Source organism: Pinus tabuliformis, chromosome 7 (assembly GCF_031772625.1).
Source record: "Pinus tabuliformis cultivar Carrire ecotype Pingquan chromosome 7, CPIR1, whole genome shotgun sequence".
Classification (NCBI taxonomy): domain Eukaryota; kingdom Viridiplantae; phylum Streptophyta; class Pinopsida; order Pinales; family Pinaceae; genus Pinus; species Pinus tabuliformis.
The window spans coordinates 553,483,296-553,501,727 of NC_142293.1; positions in this window are offsets into that span (position 1 = coordinate 553,483,296).

Here is an 18,432-nt window from a genome sequence, read left to right on the forward strand (position 1 = left end):
GTGGTTTTCACCCACATTGGGTTTCCACCTTATATCTTGGTGTTCATATGTGTGGTTTCTGTGTGATCTATTCTACTGCATCTGTTTATGGTGAATAATGTCCTCATGCACTTAACTGAAGATAAACTGACTGAATTATAAGATTTCTAGTTATACGTTGTTTTCTTTATTCACAGTTGCGTGTACACGCTGGTTCACTTAATGAAAGTAGCGTATATGTTTCTGAGCATTGAAAAAGTTTTATAGTTCTGATAATACTGATTCACCCCCCCTCTCAGTATTATTTCCAACATTCTATCCATACAAAGAACATATCTCCATAATACAATGACTATTCTTGTGCATGCAAGAGCTTATCAAATTATCCCTTCTTTAATGTATGCAACACATATTTCCTTCTCGAGAATTCTACCATCATTAGGTATTATTTTCATGTAAACAATTCCATACTTCTTTCTCAAAAGGAATTTAATATAACCTCATTTATCTATCTTCATATATGTAAATTTACCATGCTTCCCTTTCAAGAAATTGCCATAGATAACCATATTTATGCATAAAAACTAGCCAGCAATAACAAAGTGAACTTAATCTTTTATGCACCGAAATCAAGAAATTGACACAATTCATCTAGAAAGACAATATTTTCAAGAGATTATTCTTTTCAAGAAAGTTAACATAATAAATTTCTCTATCTACACACAAAAACATATTTTTTGTCACAATGGCTACCCTTTTGCACAGGCAACATGTGTTTTTCCTAACACAATAACCTTTACCTTAGTGCACATAATATTTTCAAGAAACAAGTGTGCATTCTTGTTATTGTATGAACAATATTCATATGCATCTTTTAAGGAAACAATCTATTTATATTTCAAGAGATCTATCATAAAAGTCACTCCTTTCATGCATTCAACTATTAACTCTTTTTATAAAAAGACACTATCTTAATGACTATTGTTTTTGTGTATGTAAAACATACATTTTCTTCAAGAAAGTTAGTAATGATTATCTATGTGCCTAGAAGCACATGTTCCCTTCAAGAACTAAAAACAATCTTATATTCTTACAAGAGAATCTAGCTCATTAGCTATTTGTATCATTCATGCAATGCATATTTATTTCACAAGAAACCTCGAAAAATAATTATCATCACAATGAATTTAAGCATATATTACTTTTCAAGAAACTGTTATTAAAAAAAGAAGACATATATTCTATTCAAAGAAAACCTAACTACTTTTCATACTATCTCCTCAAGAACTTTACATGTCTCATGCATATTTTCTCAAGAGGATATCTTGGCTACTTAGCAAGAATCTCGTGTAATTTATTCCAAGAAAATGACAAAGCTACTTAGCTTTTAACACACAAGATTCACATGTAATCTTTATAAGAGAAACTATAGATTTACTTGGCTTTTATGTGAAAGAATTAGTGTGATTTCTCTCATGAAAATGACAAAGATACTTAGCTTTTAACACACAAGATTCACATGTAATATTTCTAAGAGAAAATACAAATTTGCTTAGCTTTTATGCGTAAGAATTATTGTAATTTCTCTCAAGAAGTGACAAAGCTACTTATCTCTTTGTTGTATTATAGCATGGTTTTTGCATGGCGAGGATGAACATGTGGTACAATCAATATTTTATTGCCCATTCTTTCTCCTTTGACATTTACATGTTCCTTCCTTGCCCATCATTTCTCTCTCATCCTTTTCCTACTGATCCTTTGTTTCGTCTCAGAGAGCAAAATCTCAAGTTTCAAAGGTTTAAAGAAGCTCGGTCTTTGGGTTTGGCACTCCACGTATTTTTCTACTACCCCTCTTTGGAAAACTAGCATTTTGTTTTCTTCGCATTTCCCATGAGAGTTTAAATGCTTCTTAACACATTGTTGCACCTCTTTGGAAGGATAGCATTTTATTTTATTTGCATTTCCCATGAGGGTTTAAATGCTTCTTAACACATTGCTGCAAATTTGAAGAGGTTAAAGCCTGTAGGTGCATAAACTCACTTTCCCCCCATATTGACCTAGTAACCATTTTTAACTTTGATCACCTCCTTTTAATTCAGTTTTATGAGTGTTAACTAATTCTTTTCCTCGCCTAAGAAGAACCGTATAAACCAATAAAGTTACGTAACTGACAAGGTAATTCCTATCAGCAGTTACAAATAGGTACACCTTAACTAAATGTTAATCATATATTACATTAATACTATAATTATTTTGTGAATATATGAGTTTATGAGAGCTTTTCTTGTAAGCATGTTACAATTACTTCCATATCTCCCTCCCATCTTATCCCTCCTTATGATCTTTTAGAGTCACGTCAACCTAACTCATTAAGTGAGACGATGATCTCTAATACTCCATCCCTTCCCACTCCATTGAAGGACATTAGGAAACACTATTACTATATGCATAACACACCTTATAATATATCAGCTTAACCATTAAATTTGCACTTTAACAAATAATATGCATGTGATGTATTCAAAACTATATAAATTATTATATACATAATTGGATTTATATGTTGGATTTACACTATGATCTGTTTAAATTAGATGATGTATATCTCAACTCATGTAGTATTTAATACGCAATTGTGGAGTGCATATTAATTACAAAGGTCCATAGGCTAGTTGTTTCAATAATTTTTTGTCACAATGGAAAGATTTTATCACATTAATGTTCTAAAGTGGTATTTTACCAATATCATTATTGTATATGTTATTCATGTTATAGGGTAATTAGGTGTGGGGCAAAGTATATTCTTATTCATGTTGCAAAGTCGTTCAATGTGGGACAAAGCTTGTTTTCATCACTACTCGAGGGTGTTGTGTAGAATTTCTTGTAGATTCACAAGCTCATACAATTTACTAAAGGACATGAAAAGAATATACTTCTACTCTTTATGGAAGAAGCACATAAAGATCGATGAAAACAATATGAACAAGAAGAAGATAATCAATGGAACATAATACAATATTTATCCAGGGAAAGCCACAGCTCAAAACCCCTACTATCTCTATTGCCCTACTATGTCTATTGCATTAATCAGAAATCCAAGATGAGAATACAATGCTTTCATCTCAAAAGAACAATCCCTACACAGGTATAATTAACTCTCAACTCACAAGCTAGCTCAAGCCAAACTCTAGGCTTATTCTGCAGCTCTCCAAGCCCCTATTTCCTTGCAGAATTCCTAGGATTAATACACTGTATTTAAAGGGAATTCATGCTTCCAAAACTGCGCAATCCAAACATAGGTCCTTCTCTGATTGCATGCATGATATTTACAACTCAGTAAATCATACAACTGATAGTACACTATCGTTTCACTCTAGTCTAAACTGAGACTTTATCAGAATCAACATGCATGAGTTTCTGATGAGGCAACATTCAGTTAACTAGAGTGACACTTGTGGATGCACTAGAGCACCAACTGACTGTTAACTCTCTATTAGTTCCACAAATAGTTTGTAACTAATTTAACTTAACATAACTCAATATACTGAGTTATCTAATTACAACTCATAATTAAACTCATCCTAGACCCCTAAAACTTAGGGAGAACATATACATGACTTCAGAAAGACTTCCAACTCGAAATTCCTAGGCTAAATAAGTTAATTAAACTTAATTAACTATTTACAAGTTAATATGAGAATAGAATTCGATTTTAATTATCAATTTAATTTAAGAACAAATTAAACTAGAATTTCTGGATTCTATTTTTAACATTTCTCATTGTTATTTTCAACACTCCCTCTCAACAATAAAGAAATTCAACTCGATCTCGATCTTGAACCTTTGGAATGTTCTACATGCAACACTTCTCTCTATTTTTGTTGCTACAACAACTCTAGAAACAAAAAAAAAAAACATCGAACCTGAATCAGTACGATGCATTTGTCATCAAAGTCTTTGATTTCTATTGCCTCTATCGACTAAAAGATCTGTGCTTTTGCTGACTCTACCTTTCCGCATTATTTTCAACCCTTCTATGTGCTCTTTAGTATTTGACTACTCTAGCTCCTATCACTCTGATCTCTGATTGCATCAATCACCACTGATTCCTCTCACTACTATGTAGTTTGGGCTCCCGTAGCAAGGTACAATCCATGAGATAAAACCTCTCAATGGACCCTGCCCAATTTAAGCCCTCTTGTGACTATCCCTTCACATTTCCCCACCTCACACCTGGAGGTATGGTTTCATGTGCTCCCTTTGCCCACTTGGCTTGAAATTTCCCCCTACTAAAGGTCTCTACATGAGTGGATGCCTCCACTTGGTCTCCTCTTAGCTTCTCTAGTTGTGGTTGCTCCACAACTTCCTGAAGTTTCTTATAAGAATGGTTCTTCTCTACATGAGAGGATCTCTCCACTTGGTATGCTCTCAACTTCTCCAATTGTGGTTGCTCCACAACTTCCTGAAGCTGCTTTTGAGGCTTCTTTTGGGGCTACATGTTAAGAGGTAATTTGGTCTCCCTCTCAACCACCTAGTCTCTAAAATTTGCCTTGCTCCTAAAGGCTTTTCATGCATCTTGAACCTCAAGAGAATACAAGTTCTTGATCTGTGCACTGATTTGTTTCACCTGCCCTGTTGTGATGTGTCTAAGGAAAACCTTTCCCTTACTAAAAATCACATCATAGCCTCCTCATAATACTAAAATACAAAATTACAACTTCTAAAACCTGGAAATTAAATACTCACATAGTGAGCTTATTTATGTACAACTCCTACTTATGTACATGGCTTAATTAACCCAAGTGAAGTTAACCTTCCAATAATACCAACCCAACATCTGAGTACTGGACCTTATGCCATTGTTCTCTTGAAAGTCAACAATTAAAACAGACACACACCATGTGAAATTTTCAGGTAAAACATTTAATACATACCCCATAATTGAGACATATTGTTGATCAGAGAAGGATTCCATATAGTGATCCATTGGATCATAGAACTGATGAAATGTTTTTACAGCTGCCTCCCTTTTTTGAACAGTTTCTAGGAAATAATCTTTCAGCAAAAGGCATCCATAGACACTACTTGGCTCTTCAACTTTGGGCTCTTCTTGAAAATGTTGTTGTTGGTAATCTTCTCCCCACTTGCTTGTAAGCAAATCCCTTTGAAAATATGCAACAATCTCATCCTCCTCTGAATCATATGAATCATAAATCGAAGAATCTTCATCAAATTTATTACTAGCTTCTTGAACTTCAAAAACAAAGATAGGTATAAATATGGGCTAGTAAAACTTATCAACAACCACTGATATATACTCAAAAGAAGAAGTTGTATGCATTTGTTGGGAATAATTTTCTTCTTGTGATTGTCTTTGGCATACGATAATACATTGATCTCCATCTGAAGGATGTAAATCATAAACTAGAGCCTCTTTGTTAACCCCATTATCAGCTTCCTCTTTTTGTGCAGCTTCCCATGATTGGGACTGTTGTGGTTCTGCAACACCCAACTCCCCATCTATGTCATACAAATAATATAAAGGAGAACCATCGATTTCAATAAAATATGATCTCTAAGGGTTTATTTGCAGCTTAACAATGTCTCCTTCTTCCTTTTCTTGATTGTTGGGCAATGCTTCTTGATGAAAGTATATGTTTTCTTGGATTTTAGCTCCACAAGTATCTTCAATAACATCATTAGTCTTGGAAATATTTTTAACATTAAAATATTCACAACAATCTTCAAATAGAGAATTTGGTGGATATAATCCATTGAAAATATAGTTATATGCTATGTGAAATCTCTTCAGATAAGATATGCTGCCATGAGGTAGGGTTTTGTACCACATCCCAACTTCTTTATCTAAATAATACATGAACAATTTCATTTTCAGATCTTCATAAAAAATACCCTATTGCTCCATGCACTCATGCAAGTCCTTAAGGTGTTCGGTCGGGCTTCCATCTACACTTCCATTGAATCTAGGGAAATATGCATACCATTCTTGATATGGAGGAACATGACGAGGGTAATTAGCAATGGAAGAAAAATATAATGGGTTGAATTTGTTGACCAAGAATGCAGGAAGAGCCATTTTGAAAACTCCTTTAGGTGAGAGATCTCAGGGTCAAATTGAGGGAGAGTTTTCTGTCAAGAAGTTTCAGAGTGAGCATGGAGCCTTTTGAAAGCTAGGATGATAAAAAGGAATATTTAAACAGTGGATTCACCAAGGTGAGTGATATTAAACCCACACTTCCTTCGCTTATCAAATAGGAGTGTAAAAATGTCATAACCAGGGAAAAATATTTTGATTCGTTCCCCAACAATGGCGCCAAAAGATATTGTGGCTCCTAGAGATAACCCCCGGGTTGAAGAGAGGTGAATATCTAGGAAATCTTAATCTCTCTTGAAGATAAATCAGTGCAGCTCAACAGATAAATGTACAATGATTTATATTTTGGTTCAATTACCTTTCTCAGAGGCAGATTTAGTATACACATGAACAACATATCATTCCCAAGAATAAATGTTTAGGTCTGGTGGTCGACACACAGAGAATGCAACTTAAATTTTTCGTTGCAGTAAATATGGGAAGGAGAAATATAGAGAAGGAACTCAGTGTAGAGGGTTGGACATACCCAGAATCCTAGGTAGTAAATCCTAGTAGAATCATGGAAAGACAAAGGAAACAAAGTGTAGGAATTGTGGAGTGCATTTTAAGGCATTCTACTCAACATATCACAGGTAATTTCTACTATATCATAACACATAAAAAAATCTGTAATCTCACAAGTATCACATACTAATACATAACATAGATAAATCTACAATTTCACAGGTACAGTTTGCTACAATATAACATAGATAAATCTGTGACTTAAGAGTAAAACCAACAGCTACAATTTACACAATTTCTAATGAAGAAAAACATACATGAAGTGACACATATAGGAAGAACACATACTACATATTCCAATGCTTGGAATCACCAGAAACTTCTTCATTAATCTTCAGGAATGGAATATATGTCATAGGCCCAAAATGGCAAAATTTTGCAAAAAAATTAATTATAGCCTCATGGAATAGGTAAATAGAACCAATGAAACCTCTCTATGAAAACATAATTTGAAAACTCTTAAACAGAAATGGGAACCTCTGAAATTTTTCTTTGGAACCTTTACCACTGAGCTCCTCTGCCCTTTTATAGGGAGAGAGGGATCAAACAACATTTACAAAATATCTTAGAATGGTACATATTTCTGAACAACCAACTGTTTGAGCATGCGAATGACCTAGATGTCCTAATGATCACCTAACAAACATGATTCTTTTCTCGCAAATGAGAAATTAACAAAACATAAAAAGAATGAGGTGTCATAATTGACAAAGGTAAATATCTCTGATGTTGATTCCTCTGATATTCTAAGTTGGACTCAAGCTCCATTATCTAGATTAGTGGTGGGTTGATTATATGGCCACACATATGTCATGATATCCATACCATAGTTATATGCCACTTCTAATGTCGCTTTCTCCCTCTAACTTCTTAAATTTCCTCTTTTTGGAGCAAGCCGTGATTTGGTGTGGTGGCGTTGGAGGTGCTCTATACTGGCTAATGACTGAACGGAGTTGATATCTATCGACCCACTCATCCTCTATACTCCTTGTATTGTATTATCAGAAGCATTAACATATCATAACTCTATTAAAATAATGTTATGAAATCATAAAATTTCAATGCCTTCAACCCCTTTTCTCTTAACCCCCTTATCACATTTCCGCCATAGAACTGGGCGTCGTGACGAGTGGCTTGGAACTTGGGTGCTAAAGCCTTCAGGATCTTGTCAGAGGCCTATTTTCCTTTGTAATTTCTCTCTGACCTTGCTTCTTCATGTTTCCATAACCAAGCGCCACCAACACATCGAAGCTCCTTTCATCTAAAGTTTCTTCAAATTGAAATTGGAATAGAGTTACATTGTTTCCTTTTGTCAAAATTATTTATAGAGGTTAGGTGCTTAGCCCTCTCTACACCCTTAGTCTTTTGGATCTTCTACATTCATACGCCCATCAACATCAGGAGCTCCTTATTTCATAACTTATTTAAAATGAAAATAGAACGGAGTTAGATGTCTCCTACCTCCGATAAATTGACCTCTGAAAGACTTTACACATGGTGCCTTTACAATGCTAGGTTCTAAGGCCTGTTGTATGCCCTTGGTTCTTTTAGGTTCCCATAACCATGTGCCAATCATACATCAAAATCCCCTTTCACTGGAACTTTTGTAATTTGAAAATACACAGGAGTTTCTAAATCTCTTCCCTCTGAAATGATGACCTATGAGATGATGTCATGCTTCAAAGGAATTACAATTTTTAAGGAGTTATGAAACTCCAAGGTTTTGATATCACTTTTCTCCGAGGTCTGACTTGCCGAGTTTCTAATATACCTTCCTTCCAACTTCCTTCTCCCATATTCCATTTTGGGTCTGCTTTTAAATAGACCGTCGAGGTCTCTTATGTTCCTATGTCTAAGATAATGAACTCCCAATATTCCTTTTTGTTGGTACTTTCGATATCAACCCCCAATATTCAGAGCCTATCTCTCATATCCATCATTCTGAGAATCGGCCCTCGATGGTTGGCCTTCCATCAACTTTCAGACTTCGGCTCTCCCTTTGGGCTTTCCCTTTGGTCAACCAAGATTTCACCCATCCATCTCTATATCAGGGATAAAAAATGGGACCATTTGACACATTTGCAAGGGGGTATGACAAGTGACAACACTTTGTAAGGAAAATATTATGAAAATATATTTAAAATTAAGGGTCATTTTTCCCAATGACTGTAACTAGTGGAACCATACTACAACATCAACACCACCTATTTGTATTGTAATCCTGAGACTATTCACTAGGTAGTCTATAATATTCATATTAATACAATTGCACTTCCCTGAAAAAATTATGGTACCTCCATATGAAATCATTTCCTGAAATTTTTGTGCTAGAAATACTAAAATGGTTTCCTAATTTGTACATGGTGAAGTTATGGATACTTTTTGAATCATTCAATATTGTTGATTTTTTTTTATCCTTATATATTTTTAGTTTGTGGAATATTAATGGTAACTAATGCATGAGAAGATATTGATGGAGTAGCTTCTTCTAGCTCTAGGTCTTGTGATGGCTCTATGTCTTGATCTTGTTCATCCTCATAGTCAATGTAGAATAATTTCTTCTCACTACATTAATTCCCCTTATTGCAATTTCTATCATAGTGCTAATATACTACATTTTCTCTTCTTTCATCCATCTATTGAGGTGTCAAACTTGTTGGTTTAGGAAAGGGGCATGATTTTCTCTATAGTTATTAAAAACCAAATTTTTCTAGTAACCATATGTTTACTTTCAACTTTTCCTACTAGAATAAAATCATTTTCTAGGGATTTAAGTTCAAATAGATGCACCTCATGTTGGATGATTTCCTTTAAAGTTCCCATAAATATATCTGAATGTTTTTCCTCCAAAATGTTCTTTACATTGAGACTAAATTATTGAAATTGTTGAATATGCTTTGTACCTATAATTTTTCATTGATGTTTTACTAATTACCTAAATAATTTATTTATCCTAATATCCCTATTATGTACTATCAATCCTTTTGTAAAAATAGACTAAGATATAATAGAATCCTTTTTCCTTTTGCAAATCCTTTGATGTCGTATATGTTATTCTTATTCAAAAAACATGGCTACAATATCTACCTTTTGTAAGGGTTTCACTTGGTGTAGATCAAATTAATGCTCCATATGGAATATCCATGTTATAAGATCATTACAATAAAAAAACCTCATATCATTCTCCCAAATGTAATAGCTCTTAGGTGCTAATTGGAACCTGATGATGTGGACTTTGGATTAAAAAGCTATGATTGTGGTTTTGTAATTCAATATTTGTTCTCTCAAATTGTGATAAACTACTCCCCATATGTGATCGAGTCTCAACACCGTGCTTCTCCTTATGTTCATGGTTTCATTGGATCTCCATATCCCTTTTAAGGATATTTTGTAATAGCATGGTTTGCATTTTTTTTATTTCTACTTTATTTTAATTCATGGTTTTTTTTATTTCTACCTTGTTCTCATTAACTGATCCCTTAAAAAGTGACAATTTATCCCTCATATTATCATTTATTCTCTTCACTTTACTCTCCAATGACTCTCCAATGTGTAATAACTGGTGATCGAAGTCTTTTGTTTCTTCATAATCCATGAATGATCCTTTAGGAGGTTTAATTAGTGCAGTAATTTTTATATTTATTTGGAGCCATGTGATAAAATAATAGTAGTATTCCTCTATCCTAAATTTTAGTTACCCAAGAAAATGGATCTTCTATTCAAATTTACGTTACTTATAAGTTATGTTCCTTTAAAACCTTAATTTGGAGACTATCTAGATGACTAGCCTTTGCATTGTTACATATCTAAGATTTTAATAATTTTGAATCTAAAATATTATTTTTCAATACTCTAATATGTCATATCTAAAATTCGATGGCTCTAACCAAAATTTGATATGCTAAGTGAAAGTTGTGGTAACTTTCCTGTTACTTGTTGATTGTTGGCCTCTACCAAATACAAAACTTGTATAGTCTTCCACATGTAAAATTATTTAGATTTGACTATGAATATTTTACCTCAGTCACTTTGTTAAGTCTCCTTAGATATATAAGAAAATCACAGCCTAAAGTGTCCCACAAAAAAATTACAGTGAAAACTTTGTGATCACTCTTTTTAAATTCCATAGGGTGTATCCTTGAAATTATAGTGAACTAGAGTATGAAAGTTTTACCAAACACACTTTTAGATGTTTTTTCAACATTATAAAAAATTCATGGTTTGAATCTTCAAAAAAATTAAAATGTAGAAAAGGTTTCAATTTCACTTGTTTAGAACTGATTTCAGGGCCATTCACAAAGCCTAAATTCCATAGGTTATATCTCAAAAAATATATACAAACAGAATAAAAAAATTTAACCATATATTTCCCAAGATATTCATTAAATATGCTCAAAATTTCATCATCTAAAACATATAAAATAATGTTATAGAGAAAATACCAAGATGGCCTATTTGAAATAGTAAAACCCTAGGTTCATATGCTCCAATACTAAATGTATGAACTATGCACCTTAAAAGTGATAAGAACCCAATAGTTATAGCCCACTTTAAGTGGGTAACCTTATTTTACAATGAATATAGTGTATAATACAATATATGATGATCCTAAGGCTAGGTCTCCTTATTATATAAATAGGAGACAAATGGTACAATTACAATGAAATGTCCTAGGTAATATAATAAAATAACAATAGGGATGTAATAACTCAATATATAGGGCATAATAAGGGGCTTTAGGGTTAACATGGTGCTTATATAGGGCTTAACTATTCCAATGATGGATAGTAAACCTGACTCCCATGGTTATGGCTTATGACAAATTTATAAAAAACATTGCTTATTGCAACAAAACTGTAATTTTATAACGTATTTAATTTTGGGAAAAATGATTTTACTGCAAATACTTAATAAAAACATGACTACAATATTCACCAAAACTAAACTGCGGAAACTTGAGAAAAACCAATCGCAAAATGGACAATAATATTTTGGACAACACATCCTAAGAATAACCCTAAAGGTAAAGCCAATTCTTCAAATTTGATGGTCTTATTATTATCTTCAGTAAATTCTACAATTGATGAATAGTACAATACTACTTTCCAAATATATATTTTCACCTCCACAAGTCGATATAGCCCCTCAACAACCTCACACAACCTCACATTGGCAAATACAGCTTGTATGGTGTCACAAATGCGACTCTTGGACCCTATGGAGTTCACGATCTAGATGAAATTAGCCTCTTGGTCTTTCTAGAAACTCGTACAACCCTCATAGAAATATCGTAAAAAATCCTCCTTGAAAATGCGACCTACACAAATAATATTGACCTCTCTCAGAGAAAACACGACCCACTTAGAAACCTCATGGCCTCACTAACTCAACCTACACAAAGAATATTGACCTCTCTTAGAGAAAACACGACCCACCTAGAAACCTCATGGCCTCACTAACTCAACCTCCCTATTTGCAAATTATTTTGGAAGAAATCTTGCTTTAGATCTCAGAAACTAGAAAAATATTGATGAAAGAAAACTCCAGAAAATACTCATTTCTTCAACTACTATTGAAACCCTCGTTGGTGTCAGACCCCTATAAACATGATCATGGTATCCAAGGCTACCCATTGATTTCCTTTATAATTTCTCGTTGACAAATTAATGACCACAATATAATCACAACCAATGTCTATGGTCATCTTGATCCGATCAAGTCACTTTTCTAGAAATCGTTAGAGAGAAATCGACCTATCTCAATTATTACTAATTAATTAATATATTTCCCTAAGTTAAACTTGGAAAATAATTAAAAATTGATTAATAATTTAATCAATACATTTCTATTCAAAAGAATAACTTGGGCTTGGAGATATTTTCTATTTTTGTGTTACTAGCCTCGTTGAGACCGCCTAGAGCTAAAACACATGTTCGAACTACATCAACCAACATGGTTAATGGTTAACCATATACTTCGTAAATGAATAATCAAGTGAATCATAGAATTGATAGAGGGTTGACAGGAAACACATATCTATGTATATTCAATATGCCAGTGATATTTATCATTTATTGGTTCAAGTCAATATATAGTAAAAGTTCAATATTGTAAATAAGTATAAGGAAGAAATTCAGTATCTTAATATATAGTAAATATTCACTATGGTAAAAAAGGGAAACTGTGTAGCGATAGTCCCTCCCGATAAGAGACTACTTTATGAAAGAAATACTAAGTACATATGAAAACACAACACCTAGTTTCTTGTAACACATCTTTCAAATCTTAATGCATTGCTTGGCTAAATTCGCAGCCTTTATCTGCATCCGGTAGATCTGGAAGGCATAGTTCTCATTAGAGATTAGAATTAAGGTGCATTGCATTGCATGTAGACATTGCATAATCTTTAGGAGTTCACGTAACTCGAAATTAGCCAGGCACGTAACTCGAAATTAACCAGGTTCATCAATGAGATATATTCCCATGAATGATTGCATGTATTTTCTTCTTCTGGAGTAGCAGACAACTCCCCAAATATTGAAACTTGTGCATAAGGGTGCATTAGCGATTAGGGTTTTAAGTTCTGCAAGGATGTGCATCACTTGGATGACTAGTATTTATTGTAACCTCTCTTTTCTTGGTTTATAAGATAAGTGAATGCGGTTCACTGATACATGGATTTTACGAGTTGGAAAATCCAAGCTTTCAACATATTGGTCTTGTAATTCTTTTCATTAGTAATAGAAATATGTCTGATTAATAACATAAATTCGTTTGCTCTAAATAACATAAATTTGTATAATATAGAAGACCAAATATCATCTGTGGATATTGTTTCAGTGTCTTTCTATCTGAGGTCTCCATATTATTTTAGTGTGCAATTTTTGTACAGTCGAAGGTTTCATAAAGATATTTAAAATAAACGAATCCATAGTATTGATAGGAGGTTTAATTAATTTCCAAAAAATTAGACGGAGCAAGGATATTGTACCCCTGACTGTTATGATTATCTCAAATATGATTTCACAAGCCAAATCTTATGGTGAAATACAATGATATTTCAAAAAATGGTACCATTTCCAAAAAACTATATAGGTAGCTCGTGAAGTGATGTAATGGAATGTGGGATGTGGTATTTTAGTGAGCTTTCTTGCTTTAGTAACCCGCAGATGTGGTATTTTTTGTGAGCTTGTTTTCTTTAGTAAAACACAAAGATACCTGGAAACACTGTGAGGTAGACACTTGCTCAACCTGAAATGTCGACTACTATTTGGTTTCTGATAAAGTTATAATAAATTAAGAAAATAAAACATAACTAAAATAATTAATAAATAGATGAAATTAAGGAAATAAAACATAACTGAAATAATAAATAAATAGATGAATGTTTGGGTGGGCACGCTGACTTAGACGCAATCCACTTAGCCCCATTGCATAGATTCCACTGTTTCACTATAATATGTTAAGGCTCTTGTTCGTCTGCCATTTTTATGCTATGAACATCTTGAAGAGGTGACCAACTTCAATGGAGGTTGTTCAATGGAGAAGAAAGGGCCTCCTTCAATGCCGGAAACTTCTAAGGCTTTGAAGACTAGGAAGATACTGGGATCACTGGATTATGATATGCAATTTTGTCAGTAACATCTGAGGTTGGGCCCCTTAGTAACTCATTCCTTCTTGAAGCCTTGTGTGTCTGTATGCAATATTGTAATTTGTGTCCTTTGCATTTATTGAATTCCTTGGACAACATTTCTTGAGTAACAACTTTTCCAAATTGATTGATGGCCATCTCAGTTTTTTGTGTGTCACTACTTAAAGCTTTAACAAAGTATCCATGATAAATTTATATACATTTCTCATCACTGTAGATTGGGATAGTTATCAAAAATGGCCACTGCAAATTTTATAAACTAAATTGCCATAAACAAACGCCTACTTTGTAACAATAACAAGTGGCGGAAAATAGTTTTAATTATAATTTATAATTTCTTAAATCAAAGGTTAACCAATATTCTACTTAATTTTTTAATTCTAATTGAACATGATACATGTACTCGGCATGCATCCTTGTGAGTGTCTCTTGTTTCAATTTTTGGGAGAGTCGCCACCTGGTTTGTTCAGTTTCTCTACTTGTTTGAATTCTTCAGTAAATTTGCCACCTCGTTTGTTCATTTTGGCTGCTATGTTCAACACACCAAGTTAGACAACTACACAAACATCTCCAAAGAACGTTTTGAATAAACTTACACAGCCTATGGGCTTGGGCTCTGGATATCGTTAGCTATCGGAATTAAGTATTATTGAGTGAGTATCAGTTTTGTAGATAATTGGCCATGTTAAATATATTTATAATTATAATACTGATGGAGGCAATAACAAGACAGGAAAAGAAGATGGGAAGCAAATGTTAAGGAAAGACCACAATTCACCACCGCCATAATAGAAAAATTGATGTTTACCTGAACATGTGATTTCTGTCAACATAAATATGTACATGGTTTTCATCAGTGCCATGCTATCCAAATCTTTTGGTTCAGTTATTGAATGCTAACCTTTAAGGCCCAGAAAAAATTATGAAGGGGAGCCAACAAGGAGGAGTCCTCATCTAGGTGGTACTCATAGATTGCAAGCAAATTTGGTGATGGTAGTAATCACAGAAATATTGCTGGTGAACAGTCCCTAACTAATTGCCTGCAGAGGCTAAAGGAGTAGAAGATGAAGAATGCTAGCCATGGCGATCTATAAGGCCAAAATACCATCGTGCTTCCTTCAATTTTTCATGGCGCTTGCTTTGTTGGATTTTAAAAGATTTCATAAAATCAGAGTTGAGCAGTTGTCAAATGACATAATCAGTGAGAAAAACGTATTTTTTCCCTCTTAAATTGACTGTACTGTTGTATTGTCCTTAGTAATATAGTCATTTGATTTGATCGAACAAAAGCATCAATAGTAGGGGCAGTCATTTAAGGAGCAATTGTTTACCAAGTTCAACCTATTTTAGTCAAAACCACAGCAAAGGAAGCATTGGGGAAAAAGACAAAGTCAAAAGCAATAGAGGTTAGAGCAGAGTCAGTATACCTTGCTTTCCTTGCGTTCTTGTAACCATCTCTCGTGGCACTCAAATGGGCTTTGCCTTTGCTTCTTCTTGTATAAAGTTCCTGGGATGGGAAGCCTATTGCATCCACATGTAGAGTCCTCGGTACCTTCCGGAGACATAATAGTTTGATGAAGCTTTCCCCCTCCACTTCCTCGCCCGTTTGGAGTGCCTTAGTTGGTGTTATTTTCACGTGCTCAGATCCCTTTGTCGTTGTGTTCCCTCGTGTGATGCAAATTAAGAATCACTGCAACTTCAAAAAAACCACAACAATGTTCATTTGTAGAACCGTTGCTGGTTTCTTCTAAAAAAATCACTCTGTAAATGCATAGAGGGCATGGTTTTCAAAATCCAGGTGCCATAGAGGGAAATTCTTTGTGCTATGGCTGTCAAAATCACTCCACAAGTGCCTAGAGGGCATGCCAATTCTTTGTGTTATGAAGCTGCAAGTTGAGATAATAATAACATTAAATGTAAGCTCAACTATGGCAGAGAACACTAGACTAACATGACCATGGAGGGGAAAGAGGAATGAAAATGAGGTAGATAAACTATTGCAGAGAACACTGGGCTAACATGACCATGGAGGGGCAAGAGGAATGAAGAGGAGGCAATAGGATATTATGTGTATTGCGTGGAACGAAGAGGGGACAAGAGATAGAGGAGGTGACAAGTTGCATCTATTTCATGGAATGAAGAGGGGATAGGAGATAGAGGAGGTGACAAGTCGCCAGAGGAACATGAAGACATGCAGGTCCCCTACCATTAGAAGTGGAGACTTAGGGTTTGGATAACGGACAGTGTGTTCTTAGTTTTAAAAACTTTGCATAAAATAGTTTACTTGCCCCAACCTTCATAGTTTGCATAAAATAACTTGTTCATACATTTGTTTTGCAAAACAGACGATAAAATAAATTTCCCTCACTGCAATAACATTGGGGCATGCAAGGCTTGAAAAGAGGGTGAATTCACAAGTTTGGTTAAAAAAATTTACACCAAAATTTCTAGCATTAAAATTTGGTTAAGGCATAAAAGAGGTTGCATAAAATAACTTGTTCAGACATTTGTTTTGGAAAACAGAAAATAAAATAAGTTTCCCTCACTAAAATAACATCTGGGCACGTGAGAAATAGCAGTAGAATATCAAGCACTGAATGGAGGTTATGAGAAGAAGGAGAAGGAAGAAAATCGTGATCAGTCACAGGAAAATGTAAAACAGAAAGGGATCATGATGAGTGATACAGATCTGGAAATGGATTAGGAAATGACCCAGAGTGAAATGGAAATGGAGGACCATGAACTATAGGAGATTCTTGACAGAGAAAACCTTGATCTAGAAGGTTTTTTTATGCAGGGAACAACGGGAGGGGTAGAATCATTACCGCAAGAAGAGTTAGATAGAATACAACAGTAATTCTTATGGAAAACTCAGGCAAAGGGTTTGGAGGGAGAAAACAACAATGAAAGACAGAGTAATGAAGGTGTGAAAACAGTAAAAACGACTCCAGGGTTAGCACCGAGAAATCTAGGAAAGAAAAGAGGCAGGAAAAAGCGGAATGAGCTACTGATGGAGTGTGGAAAGCTTATGATAGAATCAGGTAAGATGAAAGATCTAACCAGTTACTCCTTTACCAATATTTAATTATGAAGTTCACAACTTGGAATATTAGAGGTCTAGGTAGTAAAAGAAAACATAGAATGTTGAGTATTAGAATGAAACAGGCAGCTTCGGATATAATTTTCATCCAAGAAACAAAATGTTCCATTGAAAAGTTAAGGCAAATCCATAGTAAATGGCTCAGAAGATTTGAGTTTCTAGAAGTTAAAGCAGAAAATACAGCAGGCGGCATCCTCACACTTTGGAATCCCCAAAAAATAGGCATAATGGATGCGGAGGCATCGAGGAATTATTTATTAGTGGTTATACAGCCTATAGGAGATAGGGACACTTATCTAGTCACGAATGTTTATGGCCCTCAAAGGATAGATGACAAACTCAGGTTTATAGAGTCCTTGGTGGATCTCCGGGTCAGACATGCAGGAATACCTTGGATCATGGGAGGGGCCTTCAATATGATTAGATCTCTCTCAGATAAAAAAGGGGGTACAAGAGCTCTCAATAAAGATTCTTTAGCCTTCCAAATCTTTTCAGAAAACTTGAAGCTTGTTGACATTGAGACAAACAATGGCCTCTTCACATGGAACAATAAAAGAGGAGGGAATTCCCAGGTAGCCTCCAAGTTAGATAGATTCATGATCTCTGAGGATCTCATGCTTATAGACAAGGAAATAACAACAGGAGTTCTTCGATTTGGAGGATCAGATTGCTGGCCGATTCAAATGGAGATCCAGGGCATAGGTACCCCAAAAAATAGACCTTTCAGATATGAGAACATTTGGCTTTCACACCCAGAATTCATCAGCAACATTGAAAAATGGTGGGTGGAGGACTTGTAGATTCAGGGATCAATAATGTTCCTGCTACACAAAATATTAAAGCACATTAAGCTGAGGCTAAAAGCTTGGAACAAGAATGAATTTGGAAATATTTTTGCAGGAAAGATATATGTGGAAAATAAAATTCAGGAGCTCAACCAAGCTATGATTAAGGAAGGCTTTGATAAGAACAAAAATGATCAAGTAGAGAAGCATCATGAAGAATGGGAAAATTTGTGTAAAC